Genomic DNA, 16,494 nt, shown 5'->3' with positions numbered 1-16,494 from the left:
CAGACCTGTGTGGAGTTTCTCCTGTGTTCTTTGGTTTGTAACTGTTTCAGTACATTAAACCACGTTTGTTTAACTGCCAGTTTCAACCGCAGTATTTTTGTAGTAGTGTGAAGACACCTACATTGGTGACCCCGAAACCTCGCGAATGTTTTTTGCGGTGGACACGGAACGCAGGCCAGTGATGGAAGCCAACGCAGTGGCTTTGAAGCTCCCCCAATTCTGGGAACAGCAGGCGGCCTCCTGGTTTGTGCAGGCTGAGGCACAATTTGAGCTCCGCAACATCGTGCAGGACCAGCTCCGATATTTGTACGTGGTCTCCGCCCTCGACAGCTCGACGGCGTCGAGGATCATCAGCCTTCTGGAGAACCCCACGACCGCTGACAAGTATGTCGCCATCAAGACACGGCTGCTGCAGGTATTTGGCCTTACAAAGGTGGAGCGCGCTCGCCGTCTACTTACACTACCCGGGTTAGGCGACTCCAAACCCTCGGAACTAATGAGCCACATGCTAACGCTCCTGGGGTCCGAACCCCAATGTTTCCTGTTTCGCGAGCTGTTTCTTAGTCAGCTTCCCGAACAGGTCCAAGCAGCCCTCGCCAGGTTGAACACCGGGGACTGCATCGCGCTCGCCGAAGAGGCGGATAAATTATACGCGGTCCGACAGCATTACTGCGGCATTGCGCAACGCCCGGCCCCGAAGGGCCCCGCCTCGACGCCTCCGACGACCGGTTACTGTTATTACCACGCTCATTTTGGCCTGAAAGCCCGCTGCTGCTGCCCGCCTTGCAGTTTCGCGCCCAAACCGTCAAACAGACCGCCACGAGTCAAGAATACCGGAACTGGGGCGTGCCCCGCGGCCACGATGGTGATCGGCGATTCCAGGAATCTTCTGTATTTAACCGACTCCATCTCGGGCCGTCGTTTTTTGTGCGACACGGGGGCACAGTGCAGCATACTTCTCGCCTCAGTCCTCGACCTTCAGTCCGGCAGACGGGGTTCCCCTCTCCAAGCTGCCAACGGGGGTGCGATTCGCACTTTCGGGAACCGGCGGGTACAAGTCTGTTTCGGTGGCCAACGTTTTAGCTGGGATTTCGTCACCGCTCAAATTTCGCAGGCTATCTTGGGTGCCGACTTTTTCGGCGCCAAAGGCCTGTTGGTGGATGTGAAGAATCGTCACCTCGTTCAAGCCGCCACGCTCGACGGTATTTCATGTGCGCGCAGAACGGCCGCGCTGCACTCGGTCTCCTGCGCTCAGCCACCTCCCGACGACTTCTCCCGCCTTCTCGGGGATTTCCCCGAACTGACCAAGCTCACCTTTTCAGCTTCGACCGCCAAGCATCGGGTGGAGCACCATATTTCGACGACCAGCTCTCCCGTCTATGCCAGGGCGCGACGTTTAGAGCCCAGCAAGCTCGCGGCGGAGTTCGCAGCGATGGGGATTATTTGCCGGTCCAGTAGTCCCTGGTCTTCGCCGCTCCACATCGTCCCCAAGCCGGGCGGGGGATGGCGGCCCTGTGGCGACTATCATCGCCTCAATGATATAACGACGCCTGACCGTTACCCCGTCCCGCACATCCAGGACTTCTCTGCGCATTTGGCAGGGAAATCAATCTTCTCTAAGGTCGACCTCGTCCGTGGGTACCATCAGGTGCCAGTGCATTCCCAGGATGTTCAAAAGACGGCCGTCATCACCCTTTTTGGACTGGTTGAGTTCCTCTGCATGCCCTTTGGGCTTAAAAACGCGGTGCAGGCGTTCCAGCGCCTTATGGATTCGGTTCTGCAGGATCTTGATTTTTTGTTCGTCTACTTGGATGACATTCTGATTGCCAGCACCACAAAGGAGGAACACCTCAAGCATCTCCGTGTTCTTTTTCGTCGTCTTCAGCAGCACGGCCTCATTGTAAACCCGGCCAAATGCCGTTTCGGCCTGTCGCAACTCGACTTTTTAGGCCACCGCATAACTTCCGAGGGAGCAATGCCGCTTCGAGCTAAGGTGGAGGCGATCATGGCTTTCCCAAAGCCGCAATCCGTGAAGGCCTTACAGAAGTTCCTGAGGATGGTTAATTTTTACCATCGATTTGTCCCCAGGGCCGCACAGCTCATGCGGCCGCTCTACGAGGCCCTCAGGGGCAAGACGGGAAAGGAGACCGTGGGTTGGTCGCAAGACATGGTTCGCGCCTTCGGGGATACGAAAACCGCGCTCGCGAACGCGACGATGTTGGCACATCCCCGGCCAGGAGCGACTATCGCCCTCACGACGGACACGTCGGACTATGCCGTCGGGGCCGTCCAGAAGCAATGGGTCGACAGCGCTTGGGAAGCCACTGACATTTTTCAGCCACCAGCTGCGGCGGCACGAACGCCGGTACAGTACCTTTGACAGAGAGCTGTTAGCTTAGTTTTTGGCCATCCGCCACTTCCGACTCCTCCTCGAAGGGCGCCGCTTCAGTGTGTTTGTCGACCACAAACAGCTGACGTTCGCGATGGCCAAGACTGCCGAACCGACAGAGGCAGCTGACATACATTTCCGAGTTTACCACCGACGTCCGGCACGTGGCCGGCAAGGACAATGTCGTAGCGGATTGCCTCTCCCGCGCCGCCGTCCAGGCCGTTCAATTAGGCATTGATTATGCGAGAATGGCTGCTGACCAGGCTGCCGACCCGGAGACGCAAGCTTTTCGTTCTGACCCCGCCAGCCTTCAGCCGAGAGATGTACCATTCCATTCGGCGGGTACCACTCTCCTCTGCGACGTCTCCTTGGGTGATCCACGTCCGATTGTTCCGTCGACCTGGCGCCGAGACGTTTTCGACGCCATTCACGGGCTGTCGCATCCCGGGGTGCGTGCGTCGCAGAAGCTGCTGGTCTCCAAATTCGTATGGAGAGGGATACGCAAAGACGTCCGTGACTGGGCGAACACTTGTGTGGTTTGTCAGCGGGCCAAGGTGCAACGGCACGTCAGGGCCCCTCTGGCCACCTTCGAGGTACCAGAGCGGCGGTTCGACCACGTTCACGTCGGCCTGGTGGGTCCACTTCCACCGTCCCGTGGTTTTACACACCTTCTGACGATGGTGGATCACACCACGAGGTGGCCAGAGGCGGTTCCACTGATGTCTACCACCTCTGCGGATGTCGCTCGAGCTTTCATTTCATCATGGGTAGCCCGTTTCGGTGTTCCAGCGGATATTTCGTCCGACCGCGGGCCGCAATTCTCGTCGGAACTATGGAATGCGGTGGCCTCCGTATTGGGCACTAAACTCCATCGCACTACGGCCTACCACCCGCAGGCGAACGGGTTGTGCGAGCGGTTCCACCGTTCATTGAAGGCGTCGCTCAGGGCCAGCCTTCTGGATGCGGCATGGGTCGATAAACTGCCGTGGGTTATGCTGGGACTGCGCACAGCGCCGAAGGAGAATTTACAATCTTCTGCCGCGGAAATGGTTTACGGCTAGCCACTTCGGGTTCCGGGCGAATTCCTGCCATCACCTACACGGCCGTGGTCTGCAGCCAGTCAGCGAGAGACCCACCGGGACGCGGCTCAGTTCTTCAGACCAGTTCCGACCTCGCAGCACGGTTTGCCTCCCTCCAACGTCCCCGTGGAGCTGTCAAAGGCTAAATTCGTCTTTGTACGCCAAGACGCCCATCGTACCCCGCTCGCACCTCCATATGCGGGTCCGTTCCAGGTTCTACAGGCCGGGGACAAGAGTTTCGTGATCGACTTCAGGGGCAAGCCGGATCACATCTCCGTCAATTTCCTCAAGCCTGCGCACCTGGACCTCGAACAGCCAGTTGAACCTGCTCAGCCCCCGCGCCGGGGCCGGCCACCAGCTACCACCGCACCTACCCGCACCGTGCTACCTGCCAGCTCGCCACCCGTTCAGCGTTTTCCTCTCCGGGAATTTAGGAGTCGGTCAAACAGGCTTGTCCGACCTCCTCTGCGATTGACGTTCCTCGTTAAAGACAATTCTGGGGGGGCGTATGTGGCAAAGCCATCAAGAGACTCTTGCAGTAACGTTTATAATTGTCTTTAACCATAGTTGTTACCTTTAAGTGTTTGCTCTGTTCAAACAGCATGGGATCGATAAAATCACGATCTGACACGATGACGTCATCACGCGGGTCACGTGACGTCCCCAACGGCGGGAAACATCATGACGTCAGGGGGGTAGGGCATTTCAGTCAGTCCTCGTGTATCCAGCTAGTGTACAGACCTGTGTGGAGTTTCTCCTGCGTTCTTTTGTTTGTGTTGTGTTTTGAGTTTTGCTTCAATTAAGTTTGTCCCAGTTCCCGGGTGTTACCTGAAGGGGGTGCTGGGAGGCTCGGTTTTACTTTGTCTTTCACTTTCAGTTTTGGGTTCTGCCATGCAGACAATGTGCTGTAATGTCCACCCATTTACTCAGTAAATAGTAAAAGGTACATTCCGTCTTCTCTATTCATTACTGTTCGGTCAAGATGCAATACTGGCGACGAGGCGGCTGTTGAACTCTCTAGAAGGACGGAGATAGACATGCGAACCTACAGCCGTGATATTGGAAATTGCGACGAGCGGGCCACTTAGCTAGCAACATCAATGGCATTTTGATAGTTGGCTAGCTGCGACGTAGATGGCGGACAGAGTATTGCGCGGGCCAGGCAACTACCGTGAGTGTAGCAACTGTAACTCTGGCCGGAGGAGAAAAATAATTTTTTAAAAAAAGAAAAAAGTCCGTGGATCTTAAAGGGACAGTGCACATTAAAACTATGATGACCTTGGGACGTATTGAAGAGTTCTCTGGGGATAAGGACAGTTCATGGGAGGAATACGCAGAAAGACTGGGGTGTTTCTTTGAGGCCAATAATATTGACAAAGAGAAGAAGCACTCAGTGTTGCTAAGTGTATGCGGAGCTGCTACTTACTCCATCCTGCATTCATTGGTGGCTCCTCGTAAACCTAGTGAGGTGGATTATGCTGATTTGATTGAGAAGCTGCAGAAACATTTTAACCCAAAACCCTCAGAGGTTGTGCAGCGTTTCCATTTTCACAATTGTAAACAACAGCCTGGACAATCTATTTCAAGTTACATTGCTGAGTTGAGGAAACGCTCATTACATTGTAATTTTGGTGACCAGTTAGACAATATGCTCCGTGATTGGATTGTGTGTGGCGTGCTGGACTCGGCATTGCAGAGACAGCTGTTAGCGGAGAAGGTCCTGACGTTCCGGCTGGCCGAGGAGAAGGCTTTAGCAGCAGAGGCTGCATCAATGAACACACGTATGCTCCGTACAGAGGCAGCACCATCTCAGGCCGCCGAGGAGGTGCACAAGACCACACACGCAGCTGCTGCTGCGAGAGACATGGAGGCAACTAAAGAGACAGGAAGAAAATGTTTCCGCTGTGGGGCTCTCCATGGTTCCACTACATGCAAATTTGTGTCAGCGGTATGTCATTTCTGTAAGAAAAGAGGACACATAGCTCGTGTCTGCATGAAGAAAGCTCAGGCTGCTGCAGCAGAGCCAACACAAGCATCGCAGACACACACCCTGACACTGGAGGACAACGATGAGTACACAGTGTATACCACGGAAGCTGAGCAGCTACCCCACAGACGGTGGGGATACACGGCAAATGTGATCATGAATGGGGCACCGCTCTGCATGGAGGTGGATTCAGGCTCAGCGTGTTCGTTGATAAGTGAAGAGACTTATAATAGGCTGTGGCCAAGTGAACCCCCGGCGATGGCTCAGGTCAGCGGCGTGCTACGACAGTGGTCCCAAGCTCAACTCCAGGTGCTGGGTATCATTCATGTGGAAGTTAAGTATCAGGCAGTCAAGGACACACTTCCACTTTATGTGGTGGTGGGGCAGGGCACAAGCCTGCTGGGCAGAGATTGGTTTGAGCTCCTCGGTATTGAAGTGACAGGAGTACACACGGTACAGCGACAGCCCATAATGCCTATGTTGGAGAACTATGAAGAGGTTTTTGGTGAGTTCGGGGCCTGTCGGGGACCACCAGTCTCAATCGAAGTGGACCCAGGGGTAGCGCCTAAGTTCTTCAAGGCGCGACCAGTTCCTTTTGCATTGCGCAAGAAGGTGGATGAGGCCCTGGATAAGCTGGTGAACCAAGGGGTTCTCTTGCCAGTGAAGAACTCCCGTTGGGCCACCCCTATCATGCCCATTGCAAAGAAGGATGGGGGCCTGCGAATCTGTGGAGATTACAGATGTACGGTTAATACTGCTGTGTTACCAGATGTGTATCCCTTACCAACAGTTACATGGCTGTTTTCAACACTGGCTGGAGGCACTCTGTTCACCAAGCTGGATCTCAAGCAAGCATACCAGTAACTGGTCCTGGATGAAGAGTCAGCCGAGCTGTTGACAATCAACACCCACAGAGGACTTTTCCGAGCCACAAGGCTGCAGTTTGGGGTGTCTACGGCTGTAGCAATCTTTCAGAGGTTCATGGACACCCTGTTGGCTGGTGTTCCGGGAGTTCAGCCTTACTTGGATGACATACTGATTACAGGCAAGACACAGGAAGCCCATGATGAGCGGCTGCAGGAAGTACTACGCCAGCTGGCTGAGGTAGGACTACACCTTCAGAAGGAAAAATGTGTGTTCGCTGCCAATGGGGTGGAGTTCTTGGGATTCCGAGTGGACAAAGGCGGTGTGCATCCAACTACGGAGAAGGTGGAGGCTAGCAGGAGCGCTCCCACCCCCAAGAACAAGACCGAACTGCAGGCATTCCTCAGACTGTTAAACTTCTACAGTTGTTTTCTCAAGGGCAAAGGCACAATCTTAGAGCCACTGCACAGGCTGTTAGACCAAGCAACAGTGTGGAACTGGACCTCAGCTCATGAAACAGCCTACAGACAGGCAAAGGAACTGCTACAAGCAGATAAGGTTCTGGCACACTATGATGAAAACAAGCCATTGGTGTTGGTGTGTGATGCCTCACCATACGGGCTGGGAGCTCTGTTGGGTCACATAGAGCCAGATGGCCGGGAAGCGCCTATCAGTTTTGCCTCAAGAACACTCTCAACAACAGAACGTAATTACGCCCAGATTGACAAGGAGGCCCTAGCCATCATATTTGGGGTAAATAAGTTCAGCCAGTACCTGTTAGGGAGACAGTTCGTCATCTACACAGACCACAAGCCACTCTTGGGGCTCCTGCATCATTCCAAGCCCATGCCCCAGATCATATCACCGCGTATGCTTCGGTGGAGTCTGATGTTGGGGGCCTACAGTTATGAACTTTGCGACAGGCCTGGGAAGATGCTGGCCAATGCTGATGCTCTGAGTCGCTTGCCTTTGAACCGGCCGATGGCTGAGATGCCACCACCCCTGGAGGTGCTGCTACTGGAGGAGGTTCCGGAGGCCCCACTTCATGCCCAGCGGATTGGCAGTCTCACACAGAAAGATCCAGTCTTATCACGAGTGTTACGCTGGCTGCTGCATGGCTGGCCCTCCGAGGTCCAGGAGGAGCATTTCAAGCCCTTCGTTCAGAGGCGCCATGAAATGTCTGCACACAAGAACTGCGTGCTCTGAGGAAGCCGTGTGGTGGTTCCTGCTGCCGCAAGAGAGGAGGTGCTGAAAATGCTGCATGACTCACACCCTGGGATTGTGCACATGAAGGCGTTGGCGAGAAGCTACGTCTGGTGGCCGGGGTTGGACCGAGACGTGGAGGAGGTGGTAAAGAGCTGTGAGACATGTCAGCTGACTCGCCATAGCCCATCCAAGGCTCCCCTTCACCCCTGGGAGTGGACCACTTGTAAATGGTCAAGACTCCACATTGACTTTGCAGGGCCATTTCAGGGGAAGGTCTTTTTGATAGTGGTGGATTCTCATTCGAAATGGCTGGAGGTGGCTATCATGAGCTCCATGACATCCAGTGCAGTGATCAATGCGTTGCGTTTGCTGTTTGCCACACATGGGGTCCCCGACGTGCTGGTTTCGGACAATGGAGCAGCCTTCACGTCAGCGGAGTTCAAGGCTTTTGCAGGCAGAAATTGGATCCGCCACGTGACCACAGCGCCCTATCACCCCTCCTCTAACGGGCAGGCAGAGAGGATGGTGCAAACCACAAAAGAGGCACTGGTGAGGATATCGGTGGGGGACTGGCAAACCAGATTGGCCAGGTTCCTGTTATCACAGCATACCACACCAAACTCAGCAAAGGGGAAGAGTCCTGCCGAGATGCTGATGGGTCGCCGGCTGACTGCACTGGACCGGCTACACCCGGACTACAGGGATGAGATGCACACAAAGCAAGAAGAGCTGGCTAAGAAGCACCAGGGCACCGCCAGGCAGTTCGAGCCGTCAGAGACTGTGTTTGCCCGTTGCTATGCAGGAGGGGACAAATGGATGCCTGCCATGATGGAGCAGGCCACGGGTCCCCTGTCGTACAGCGTCCGTACACCTGATGGCCAGCTACACAGACACCACGTAGATCAGCTACGGGGTCGTACTCCGGTGAGAGTAACAGAGACGTCACAGGCTAGGCCATTGTCTCCGCCACCTCTGCCAGGCAGTGATGGCCTGCTTCCTGCAACAACGATGGAAGCCACATCGACAGAAGGTGTCATGGAGTCATCAGCCATGGAGTCATCAGCCATGGAGGAAGGTTTTCCTGCGGCTAGCAGTGGCACCCCGACTATGCCTGTCCAGTGGCGCTCAAGTCGGGTTAGATTCCGTCCCAGACGCCTGGAGGACTAAGGGGTTTTATCTGGGGGAAAGGAGTGTTGTGTTTTGAGTTTTGCTTCAATTAAGTTTGTCCCAGTTCCCGGGTGTTACCTGAAGGGGGTGCTGGGAGGCTCGGTTTTACTTTGTCTTTCACTTTCAGTTTCGGGTTCTGCCATGCAGACAATGTGCTGTAATGTCCATCCATTTATTCAGTAAATAGTAAAAGGTACATTCCGTCTCCTCTATTCATTACTGTTCGGTCAAGATGCAATAGTTTGTAACTGTTTCAGTACATTAAACCACGTTTGTTTAACTGTCAGTTTCAACCGCAGTATTTTCGTAGTAGTGTGAAGACACCTACACAGTAATATTAAGCATCCAATCCTCCCCTTTTTGAACCAGGTCTCAGTTATCACCGCTACTTTGTATTCCCACATGGCTAGTTGCGCCTGCAGCTCATCAATCCTATTAACCAGACTTTGTGTATTTACACACATGCACTGCAAACCTAACTTAGATCTTTTTGTATGTTCTATGATTCCACCTAATTCTGTATTTAACAGCCTCTCCCAGTCCTCTGTGCACCTTGTTTCTATTTTTTAATACTGTCATTGATATCATCATATGGACTGATGTGGGGAGCAGGAAGAGTGTAAATAAGGACACATGAAAGCACAGAGCAAGAAAGGATCATTCAGTTTTCTGCTTCCAGTCCATACTCAATCCCCCTTATCTTGGAGCCTATCCCACCCATTTAATCTCCTGAGGGAAAGTTCTGTATACAGATAAATAAGCAAAATTCCAGAATATATTTCCATTCCCACATTTCCATTGTTCAATCCAGGAGAATCTTGTCTGCAAAAGGTAGCAGCACAAGAACCATTATGTTCAGTGAAATATTTAAGTATTTCAAACTTTGCTTGTTCCTATCTCCACATTTGTTTCTTTTTCTTTTCCAACCCTTCTAAAGGGTTTGCTTGTCTTTCAGTTTCCAGTTCTGACAAGTCTTACTTAAATGACAATCTGTCTTTTCTCCTTACAGATCTGCTGTGCATTTCCAGCATTTTCTACATCTGCAAAAATTCCAATCCTGTTCCCAGACAGATATTTATCCAGCTCCAATTTTGAAGGGGTTTAATAAACATTGGCGCAGAATTTGCGGTTGGTATGACGGCATCATACTGCCTTTGAAATTGACTGCGAGTTCTGGATTTCCGCATGCGGATGCACGAAATCCCAAACTTGCGATCTGTCAAGTTCCGACTAGACAGATCATCCACTGCAACTGTCAAATCCTCATTGCTGGCGAGAAGTTGGGCTAAGTGCCCACCTACTGCACATCAATTACGCTGGAAAATTTTACGGCTGGTGCAAACAGGCGCAGGAGCTTGTTTGTGTAATGTATATACCTTTAAGGGGGGGAACTATGTTTTACAGCTCATGTATACTGCAGTACCGGCAGTGACCACACCTGTATATAACACTGAGTAGTAATCTGTACAGATCAGTTGCAGTGTGAGCCACGTTGAGTAAACACCTGTTGTACCGTTCTCCGCAGTCTGTGTCTCATTATACACGGACGTAACATTGGCGACGAGGCAGGTTCGAACCTACCTGCAACTCTGCATCACCTCCCGGGGATTCGTTCCTGGAGATCAGTGGATTGGAGGTCAAGGCCAGAGACTCGGGCGTCGACCACGGGCAACCACATCAGTCATCCAGCAGAGACTCGAGAATTGCGGGGGAGGCTGTCGAGAGCCAGGCTTGGCTTTCCAGTCGAGGTGGTCCAGCGAAACGGGCTGGCAACAGGTAGTGCGCAGACCCTTCCCGGACAGCGGCGGGCTAGAGCCCGACCGAGCGGCACAGCAAAGGGCCGAGCAGCGTCGACGGGGGAGAGAGAGAGAGGGGAGAGCACACAGGGTGCAGCCGGTGTTCAGGGGCCGAGCAGCGTCGGAGAGAGGGAGAGAGACGTGCAGAAACACACGAGGCACCGCCATTGCCACGAGGACCACCGAGAGCGGCGTTGGCAGCAGCGCAGGAGAAGCACGCGAAACCTACAGGGTGCCGCCATTGCCACGAGAACCGCCAGGAGTGGCGTCGGCAGCAGCGGGGGAGGAAGGAAAGCGCGGGAGACGCCATTTTAAGCCATTGGGAGATGCCATTTTAAACCACACCCAAAATGCCGAAGAGTGGCAGTGTCACCGCATTTGACAATGAAGTTGAAGATTGGACTACATATGTCGAACGAATAGAGGTGTACTGCAAGGCAAATGGGGTGTCAGATGACAAGAAAGCGTCAGTATTGTTAAATTTAATGGGTGCAAAGACGTATGGTTTATTACGAAATCTAGTAACCCCAACGAAGCCAATGGAAAAGAGTTTTGAAGACATAGTAACGATACTAAAGGAACATTTAAACCCCACACCGCTGCTGATAGCAGAAAGATTCAAGTTTCACAAACGGAACCAGCATAAGTATGAAAGCAATGCTGATTATTTAACAGAACTGCGCAAACTATCGAAACACTGCCAGTTTGGAGCGGGACTGGCAGATACCTTAAGGGACAAGTTTGTGTGTGGGCTTCAAAGTGAAGGAACCCAGAAATGGCTTTTATCTGAAAAGGACCTTACGCTGGAAAAGGCTTTCAGCATTGCGGTATCATATGAAGCAGCAGCACGGGGTGCTGCAGAGATACAACAGAGACCGCAAGAATATGGCACAAACGAAATGTCATATGGAACAGAGAAGTGCTATCGCTGCGGCAGAACAACACACGACCAGAATGATTGCTGGTTCAAAGACAAAGTGTGTAGACATTGTGGAAAAGTAGGACACATAGCACGAGTCTGCAGGTCGGGAAAGAAGACCAGCAATAAGAAACCGACCAAAGGAAAGTACAAGAAGGTACATAAGATAACGGAGAATAGTTCAGACGAACAAAAGAGTGATAACGACTCTGAAAGCAGGGAACTGAGTTGTCTGAAACTACATAATGTGATCACAACGGAGGATCACCAAAACATTTGGGTCACTCTCAAGCTAGCAGGAATCCAGGTAAAGATGGAATTGGACACAGGATCAGCCCTAACAGTCATAAACCGATGGGACTACGAGCGGCTATTCTCACACATACACTTGAGAGACACAAAAATTATTTTGAAGACGTACACGGGGCAAAAAGTCTACCCCAAAGGAAAAATAAGGGTGACCGTTATATATAACGGTAAGGAAACACCAAAACTAGACCTGTATGTATTGCAAGATGGAGGACCACCATTACTGGGATGTGAATGGATCTGGAAAATACAACTGGATTGGAATTCCATACAGGCACTGACTGTGGCTGACAAAAAGGATGACGACGTCACACCTGGGCGACTGTCAAAGATTCTAACTGACGCGAAAGAAGTGTTCCAGCAAGGACTCGGAACACTAAAAGGCATGACAGCGACAATTAAAATTGAAGAAAACGCAAGCCCAAAATTTTTTAAGGCCAGACCGGTACCTTATGCGATCCGCCCAGCCGTCGAAGCAGAGCTGGAGAGTCTGGAACATTCAGGTGTACTGTCCATGGTAGACTGGAGCGAGTGGGCTACACCCATCGTCCCTGTGATGAAAAAGTTGTTGAGCAGCACGCCTGGGGAACCAAGGAAGGTTCGCATCCATGGGGACTTTAAGGTAACAGTGAACCCGGTCCTTCACACCGTACAATGTCCACTTCCGCGGATTGAAGATATTTTCGCCTCGCTATCTGGAGGGAAACGCTTCACTAAGATTGATCTGGCCCAGGTGTATCTGCAATTGGATGGTAGAAGAAGCATCAAAAAAATACCTCACAATCAACACCCATAAAGATCTCTACCAATACAACCAGCTGGTATTCGGGGTAGCATCAGCTCCGGCTATTTGGCAGAGGGCAATGGAACAAGTCCTGCAAGGGATCCCAGGAACCCAGTGTTATTTGGACGACATCCTGGTCACGGGCGAAAATGACAGTGATCACCTTGCCAACCTGGAGCAGGTGCTCACTAGATTGCAGGAATATGGGCTCCGAGCTAACCGCCCCAAATGCGAGTATTTTAGAAAACAGATCTCGTATTGTGGCCACGTTATAGATAAAGAGGGGTTACATAAGTCCCCAGAGAAGATTGAGGCAGTAGTCAAGGCTCCAGCACCGGAAAATGTGTCACAACTGAGGTCGTTCCTCGGACTGGTAAACTACTACCATAGGTTCTTGCCAAATTTGTCTACAATACTACACCCACTGAAAACCTTACTGCAAACTGGGGTGCCATGGAAGTGGAGTGACGAATGTAGACGAGCTTTCCAGAAGAGCAAAATACTAATCACATCGAAAGAGGTATTGGCCCATTACAATCCAGCATTACCAATTCGGTTGGCATGTGATGCGTCACCCTACGGCATTGGAGCGGTGCTGTTGCAGAAATTCTCGGACGGCTCAGAGAAGCCAATAGCCTTTGCGTCACGATCACTAACCTCAGCCGAGCGTAACTACGCCCAGATTGACAGGGAGGCCCTCAGCCTAGTGTGGGGAGTGAGAAAGTTCAATCACTATCTGCACGGACAGAAATTCACCTTGCTGACTGATCACCAGCCTCTTGTCTCCATTTTTAATCCGAAGAAGGGCGTTCCGGTGATGAGTGCGCAACGACTACAAAGATAGTCACTTTTTCTAGGGGCGCACCACTATGAGATTGAATATAAGGGCACGAAACAGCATGGAAGTGCTGATGGGCTATCACGCCTGCCACTGCCTACTGCGGAGGAAGCACCAGCAGTGGATCCTGTCGAAATATTCCATTCGACTATAGTTGAATACCTACCGGTAACTAACGCTTGTATCGAAAAGGAAACCCGAAATGACCCGACACTGTCTCGGGTATATGATTTGACGGTGAAGGGATGGCCAGCACATGGCGACTCACTGTTGCCAGCATTCTCGACAAGGAGAGAACAGCTGTCAGTGTGCCGGGGGACCTTGATGTGTGGATCCCGAGGGGTAATTCCACCCAAGTTAAGGGATAGAGTGCTCAATGATCTTCATGCGGGTCATCTGGGAGGGGTAAAAATGAAAAGCCTAGCCAGGGCTTATGTGTGGTGGCCGGGAATCGATAAACAAATCGAGGACCTGACCAAGAGCTGCTCAGGATGCCAGAAAGTCCAAAATGCACCACCACAGGCCCATCTACACCCATGGGAGTGGCCCTCATCTCCATGGCAATGGGTGCATATTGATTTTGCTGGTCCATTCATGGACTCAATGTTTTTAATAGCCGTGGATGCGCACTGGAAATGGCCTGAGATCATCAAAATGTCCTCCACCACCACGGAGAAAGCTATTGCAGTCCTACGGACCATTTTTGCCAGGAATGGCTTGCCAGAACAGATTTGCTCCGACAATGGACCACAGTTTGTGTCCGAAGAGTTCCGGAGGTTCTTGAAAAAGAATGGGGTAAAGCATTACACATCCGCCCCATATCATCGAGCCACAAATGGATTGGCTGAGAGGTTCGTACAAACCTTTAAGAAGGCAATTAAGGTTATGTACAATGACAACATTCCGCTGCAGCACAAGGTGGACAATTTCCTGTTCGCCTACCGGAATGCGACACATGCAGTCACCAACCAGGCCCAAGCCATGATGTTCTTTAACCAAAGGTTAAGATCTCGCCTGGATTTGCTCAGACCAAACATACGAAGAGATGTTGAGAGTAAGCAATTCCAGCACATCCATGAGAAGCCAACAAGGAGCTTCAATGTAGGGCAACCAGTCTTGGCCCGTGACTACCAAACAGAAAAATGGCAGCCAGGAACGATATGCACACGGCAGGGGCCACTAATGTACACAGTGGACGTTGGGGAGAGCATCGTGAGACTGTGGTAAACCACTGTTTGTATTCCTGTTTGTCCTGTTTGTATTCCACTGTGTACATGCCTGGACATGCCTCGGCTGACTCCTCCCACAGGTCCTAGTATAAAGGTGACTGCTCCCCAGCCCTTTGGATCCTGGACCGGTCGACCACTCGAGGCAGACCTCCATTCTGTTGTTAATAAAAGCCTTTAGTTACTCTTCTAACTCTCAGTCTTTTATGAGTAATTGATAGCGCATCAGAGACGCCATGCTGACCAGGTCCTAGAGTCACTGGAACAAGTCAACCCCATGCCTCGCCCATACGTACCTGATGATGAACCCGACGTACAGGTAGCATCTACCCCAGAAACAGTAGTATCGGAAGCTGTTGAACCAACCGACAACAAGGGGCCAGAATCGCCTCCGCACCAAGAGCAAGACACTCGGGAAAGGCGCTATCCAGAAAGGATCAGGAAGCCTCCCCAAAGACTGAATATATAAATAGACTATTTTCAGCTAATGTTGCATATTAAAAGTGTTAATTGTAATTAGTTTGATATTTAATTGTTAAATGAGTGTTATGGTACTGTTAATCTAAAAGGGGAGGAATTGTAATGTATATACCTTTAAGGGGGGAACTATGTTTTACAGCTCATGTATACTGCAGTACCGGCAGTGACCACACCTGTATATAACACTGAGTAGTAATCTGTACAAATCAGTTGCAGTGTGAGCCACGTTGAGTAAACACCTGTTATACCATTCTCCGCAGTCTGTGTCTCATTATACACGGACGTAACAGTTTGCACAGCATAAGGGGAGAGGGGGATGAGAAAAATGTATGAATAATTAAAAACGAACACCTAAAAGTGCCATGTATCAACCTACCAGGCAGCTGTAAAGGCTCGGTTTGAGGAATGAGGGGGGAGAAATTCGGCGTAGCCGCAAACGTGGCGCCCAGCTTGCCTGGGCGCCGGAATTACCGCTGCGATCGGAGCAGTTGCGACCGCCGGAAATTCATCTTGTGCGCCCCAAGAGGGATATGGGGCACTGCTCGAGGCGCTCCGCGTCCCTCTTAGGGCGCTGAAACTGAATATCGCAGCGCAACGTGCCGCAGTGCCACACGCTGCGGCATGGCGCGCTGCAGTACTGCAGGCCTTCCTCCCATTCTTAAGGGGGAGGGGCCTGCTGCAGCGCGATCTCCGATCACGAGTGCCGGCAAAAGAGCCCGGCACCAAGGAGAAGTGCCGGGCTCTCGGAAAACAGCCGGCACTGCCGTGGGGGGAGATCAGGAGGCCAGGGACAGAGGTGCTAGCAGGCGGCCGCCGAAAAAGACGGCCGCCCCGCACCTCCACCTTAATTTGCGCCACTCCTGCCACAGGTAGGCCCCGTGAACCGGGCGCGATTTGCGAACGGTGCTACAGAGGCGGGCGCTACCAAATATCGCGATCGGGGCGGTAGCGGGGCGCTGCGCGCACCGATGACATCATCGGTGGCGGCGCAGCACAACAGGCTAACGCCGCCATTAGCGCCCCACTAAATATCGCGGGAGGCGTGGCCAGTGGCGCTAAAGCCACTGAGTGCCATCTTTAGGCGCTAACTGGTGGCGCAGCCCACTGAATTTCTAGGCCGAGATGTTTTAATCTTTTTTTTTTAATCTTGCAGAGTCTACCAGCAAATAAATGTACTTACTTCAAAGTATTCCCTGTGCTTTTTAAAGCCAAGTACTGCACTTGTTAAATAAATTGTCAAATAAATATTCACACCGTTTAGTTTAAAATTTGATTGATGTCGGGCATCAGAGATTTCTGCTTCCTGATTGGCTAGTGAAAGGAGCAGCGCCCCACATGATCCCAGGTACGCTTACGCACAACAGTGGGCCACTACGCTGTGCACAACTCTACAGTATTTCAAAGCAAGTATTCATTTGGGGCCTCGCACCAGGTAAGTGCGGATTTTGTT

The 16,494-nt window shown here is 51.8% G+C and overlaps 1 protein-coding gene across 24 annotated transcripts in view; it reads right to left on the bottom strand.

Moving 5' to 3' along the window:
- The window catches only part of mypn (myopalladin), an 828,299-nt gene that overhangs the window by 116,654 nt on the left and 695,151 nt on the right, over window positions 1-16,494 (bottom strand). The window lies entirely within an intron of this gene.

The sequence above is a fragment of the Somniosus microcephalus genome, chromosome 8 (genome assembly GCF_052327205.1).
Source record: "Somniosus microcephalus isolate GS21.2 chromosome 8, FLI_Smic_1.0, whole genome shotgun sequence".
NCBI lineage: Eukaryota > Metazoa > Chordata > Chondrichthyes > Squaliformes > Somniosidae > Somniosus > Somniosus microcephalus.
This window is presented reverse-complemented; position numbering and strand designations above follow the sequence as displayed.